We start from the raw sequence: 5695 nt of genomic DNA on the forward strand, positions 1-5695 counted from the left end.
CATTTGAGTCTGATCGAGCGCTTTGCAACTGTTTACGATTACTCACGATAAGAAACACGCTGGTGCCGTCTACCAGGCAGCGCTGGAATACTTCCTATCCATGTGTATTAATTTTTTATACATCATTCTTTTTCAGTAAGTTTGAAATAATGTTGAAAATGTTATAAGCCGCCATTTCTCGTAGGTGGTACATAGATTTGATCTCGTAAACGCTGTTAACACCTTCCGTCAGGAGGGTTCCAGGGCTACTGATGAATGGCACCATGGGCTGGTTTGTTCTTGCAGGCAGTTGCAATGCGGTCGGTCACTAGCATGGAAATGTGTGAATACACAGAACCCTTATGCATGAATTGAGGCTGCACATGTTAGAACCAGCTAACTCCACTTACAGCTGTGTATTTTGCTCTGATCTCTCTCGGTATCTGTTATCGTGCGAGTACTGTCTCAAGTCGGTGCCATCTCCGCATGCAGCATTGGAGGTTGCGGACATTTGCATCACACGTCTGCCCATTAGTATCGGGATGCTATTCTTCACACAATAAATTACTTCTACCTTGTATTGACTTAATTTTGTGAATTGCAAAATAGTGTGAAATGTCAATCACGCTTATACATTGTCCATACATTAGGCCTAATTAGGAACAGCAAAATATTCTGAAAACTACTATTCTGGCACTCAAAATATTGGGCTTGTGTGTATAACATCATTTACAGTATGTGGTTCTTGCAGTTAGCCTCTTGTTTGTTTTCCGGCCATTATTGTGTAAGTTGCTCCACATTTATGTGTATATTCATGTAAAGCACATGCAAAAAGGAAGAAAAAAAAATACTTTGGGCTATTTATAGTCTGTAATGCTTGGTACTGCGGAGGTAATGTGCGCTCCTAACAAATCCTTATGCCAGCAGAAACTGGGGGAGAGAAGACGAGAGCGCGCATGTCGTCAGAATGCTGAGCTCTGGTCGGAATGATTAATGGGTGGACTCAAATTTAGCTGCCTTTGTCTCCACTGCACTCGTCGAATGCAAAAGCCAAACGTTGAATGCCGACGCTCCGTGCTCTAACGCGTTCGACGTGTGCAGTAGAGAGAAAGGCAGTTAGCTTTAGGTCTCCCCACTAATCATTCTAACCAGAGCTCGGCGTTCTGATGTCCCCGCATGCCGTCGTCACCACCTCTTTTTCAGTTATTCGGAATATATTCTAAGGCCTTGGAATTACTGGAGCAGTTAGAGACGAGAAAGCTGCATCAACTTGACCTACCCCCTAGTTCGTGTTTTGAAGCACCGTGAATACCACTTGAAAGGGTTTGGTTAATTACCAGAACTAGGTTGTACCTGGCACTTCTGAGATCTTGGATCATGATGAGGTATTCTCTCGTAAAGCACATGTTCTGATCGCTGGCGTGTATCAACAAAGTCCGGTAATCACTTCATATCACCGTGGCGTTGGCGCAGTGAGGAAATGCTGAAGGCTCGGTCACACAATTGCGCCTGAGTGGTACAGTTATGCAGGTGGCACCTATCGGGAAGCCCTAGAACACATCCGATCTTCGTATGCTGGGTGGCACAAGCGGACCTTTCGCTGTAAAATGAGCTGGAAAAATCGGTGCCTGCACATAGGATTGATCACGTCAGTTTTACTGTGAAATTTGAAGGCATATTTCTCTTTCTGTAAAAGTACAAATAAAGAGCACTAAACTTGCCAAAGTCAACATCGAGCGTGTTTGCAGACGACTGAGTTAGCGACGCTATTAACTCGTGGCGCCATCTCCCGATAAACGGAGCGAGCGGGCAGCAGGGTGCGTCATCTGCTCGCTGTGACTATCGCGAGACGGCACTACAAGTTAATATGACGAAAAGCTGAGAAAGAGAAGAGGACGAGAGCGAGCGAGAACGTCAGAACGCTGAGCTCTGGTTGAAATGAATAGCGGGTAGACCGCGAAGTTAGCTGCCCGTTTCTACTCGCACTTCAAACGCCTTCGATTGCGCCAGCGTTCGCGTTCGAACGTGTGCGAACAGAGTAGTGACAAAAGGGAGTTTTCGTAGACCGCGTTGCCCCCTCCGCTAAGCTTTCCGCAACGAAGAAGTTGCTACTGCGCCTGCGCGCCGATAGCCTTGACTGTGGAGTTCCCGCTATCGTAGCGGGTTGCGGAGGGCCTTGCGGGACGGCGAAAACGATCTACGAAAACTCCCTAACGACCGCTAGCTCTACGTCTATCCACTGATCGCTTTAGTCAGAGCTCAAAGTACTGACGTCTCCGTGCCGACTTTTCCGGTTCGTTTTACATCGACGGATCCACTAGTGCCACCCTACATTTTACGTATCATTCTTTTAACGTTCTTAAAATAGTGATGACAAGGATATAGGCACTGCAAACGCTGCAAAGCCTTGAGTCTATACCCGTTTGCACCTCAAGAAAAAATGAAGTTTTGCTCAATGTTCATGCGCCGCGCGAAGTAGTTCTTACAATATTTGATTGTCGGAGGCTGAAGCGATATGCTTCTGGCGTTTGAAACGCGTGCGTCTTGATAAGAGAACATATATCTAATCTAAAAGGCTCCTGCATATATATATCAATTCTCAGCATAAAAGGGGAAATTAGTAATGTTCCGCGAGCAGCTATACTTTTTTTTATTACGGTTCTTTAGTACGGAGGTTGGAAGGGTTTCGGGCCACTCGATAGACGGCGGCAGTATGTCTTTTCTCCTGTGTTCAAGAACCGAAACTTGGAGCTCACAAACCAAGGCTGGAGCGATAGGTGGGACGCTGCAAAACCCACAAACGTCACTCATATTCGCCTCGAGATCGAACCGTGTCGCCACCGTGCGGCCAAAATTGGAAACGCGCGAAAGCGGGGATACCGCCGTGCGTCGTCTGCTACGGGCGCACGCTCAGAAGCGTAGATCTCGACGACGCAAGCCCGTTTCCGGCTGAGCTTGACATTCCTTATTAAATGCTTTATGTTTTTGTTGCCATTTCTTCTCACTAAAGGTTGTGTTGTATCGTTTCCCGTGCGTAGAAATTAAGCAAAGCGATTATTATTAAGTCGGAAACTTCCATAACCTTAGTGTGTTGGTTTGTATACAATCGCTGGTCCCACGTATTTTTGTTATCTCGCACAAATCGTGGCTTTCATAAAGCATTGAATGTTGAGTGGGTCTTTGGTTTGATTAGAAAATTAACCCGACTGATCGCTATCCTTTAATAGACTAATCAATCGATAACTCCGTATGTTGATATTTCGCCGGTCATATAGCATGAAAGACGTTAAAACTACACATTTTTTTTTACTGGTTTTACTATGTCATAAATGGCATATTGCATACCCATTCTAAACTTCAAGTTGTGAGTCCTACATAAATATGAACACGGGAAGCCTTTTAAAATGAAGTATTTTTTAAAGTTATTATTTAAACAGTATAATCACTCTCGGTGAAATGACAAGCACGCTGAAGTGGTTTACCGTGCAAGCCTGTGTCACAAAAAAAATAAAGATGTCAAAAACATTAAAGCAGGCATTTTTTACTCCTTGTTGACTCCTTGTTGAACCGGCAAAAAGAATTGCAATTAAAGCATTACTTGAATAATCTGAAAGTTAATCGATCAAATGCCCAGTCCCGATATCCGTTAGGTGAGGGCGGAGGGTGATCGGAAAGTCTCGTGAAGGTCGCTAGCCCTCATCAGTAAAAGAATATCAGTGCGGCCGATGCTGTCTGTGTCGTGGTGCGCGTCGTTTGTTGGGGTTGCAGAGTCTACTATGTTTGAATACAAGATTATTTAGCCAGAAATTTATAGTGACATCCGCGGCCCAAGAAAATTGAAGCGGGCGAACCCACACTACCGATAAAAGCATCTAATAACAGGTACATTGCTGCGTTGCTCGGTTACACCCGTTTATTACTGTCACGGCAGATATATTCGAACAGTTTGTTTCAGTTGTCCTGCAAACCGTGCAGTTTGCAGATCTTAACTAGAAGAGACACTATCTCCTCATCGCAACGCAGTAGATTTGTCCAGACTCCAGAAAACTTACCCACACTATGGCACAGTAAAAGGTGAGAGGAACTCAATAGTAAGGTAATTTCCGATACAGCGCTAACTTATTTTCATTATAAATATTTATATTACTGGAAAAGCTAGAAGTTTAAAAAAAAGCATAAAAGCTGCGATTTCACAGCCTACAGCACCAGTATTATGTTATCTGGGTTGAAATTTATTGCTTTTTCTTTAAATTCCCACGTTGATGAACCGATACATTCATTTTTAAAAGAAACAAATATTTAACATAAATATTCCAGTTCAGCCGGAGACAGGCATCAGTCGTGGTGATCCATGCCTTCCAACGTCTGCCTGGAGCAGACGACGCACCCACAGAAGCGATTATATAAATTTAGGCCGCACGCTGGCAACACGATTCGATCTTCACTGAAGCATTGAACACTACCGCACCCTTTTCCGCTAGAATTGTTTCCCCACCGTTAGTATGCGACAAAATAAACGCATGAATCTACGCCGTCTCGCGCGCGAACGTGGAGAGCCTATGGGGCGGCCGTTCTCCTATCCCCGCTTTGATGATGATGATAGCGCGAACGTAGCGCCACCTCTAGGTCGATCTCGAGGCCAATATAGCGATACGGTGAAACCCGTTCAGAACGAACCCATGCACAGCGAATTGTTAATATCGAACTCGCGGAAAATTTAAATAAAAATGCACGTAAAAGATACTTTTTATAACGAACAACACATTGGCTATATCGAACTTACCCCCCGGGACGCGCAAACAATCGTCTTTTAGCATGCCCCTCCCCCCCCTCCCCCCCCCCCCAAAAAAAGTAAAGGAAAGAAAGAAAATTTCAAAAGCTCAAGCTGCGAACGAAATCGAGCGAAGAGAAGTAATTCAGAAAGCAAAAAAGCTAAAAAAAAAAAAAAAAAAAACGCTGCACGCACGCACAGAAAATAAAAGCTTTGCATCCCAAAGCATTTCCCACAAAAAAAAGCAATTCAAAAACTAAAAAAAAAAAAAAAAATCTGCACGCATGCAAAGAAAAAAAAAATTCCAGCGCGTTGTTACAGGGCGGAAGCGAAGAGATGAGAAAGAAAGAGAATTAAAGGGGCCCTCCGGAGCTTTCTGAGATCGTCTGTTTAGGTTGTTATATTGCGTAGTAGGTGCAAGTTAATATGTATACAAAGTTTTAGATTACAAAACCGTTTATTAAGCAGATGGCAGCAGAAATATATCGGGACTATTTTCGCTTGGAAGACAATCCCCCATTTCCTGCCCATCGCTAAAACTTGACCAATGGAAATGCTGCATCTCGCGGTGTAGTCCGCAATTATTGTTCCAAAACCAGCGAACTATGTTTTCTCCTCGCAAGCTTGTTGCTAGGGGGTGATGCGTCGGTGCGTCGGCTCGTCTGCTTCCCGGGGCGTGTGCAGGCGTGCGTTTGCGGGGCACGTGTTCCTTCTTCTCGTGGATCCCGACTCCGAAGCCAGCTTTGCGATCCTTCCACGTCAACGAGTAAAACTTTTTATTGTAATCTGTGGAATGCGACTGCCTATTGCAGTAGCAGCGCGACGGTGCGTTGCGACGAACGACGACTGCCGAGCACAAAGTCCGGGTCCCTTGACGACGGTCCGCGCGTGTTCGAGATTCCTCCGCGGTTCGGCGGTCGGCCGCGTTGGTGACGCGCAGAGACG

Source organism: Ixodes scapularis, unplaced genomic scaffold, assembly GCF_016920785.2.
Source record: "Ixodes scapularis isolate PalLabHiFi unplaced genomic scaffold, ASM1692078v2 PGA_scaffold7__128_contigs__length_106722199, whole genome shotgun sequence".
In the NCBI taxonomy this organism is placed as follows: Eukaryota; Metazoa; Arthropoda; class Arachnida; order Ixodida; family Ixodidae; genus Ixodes; species Ixodes scapularis.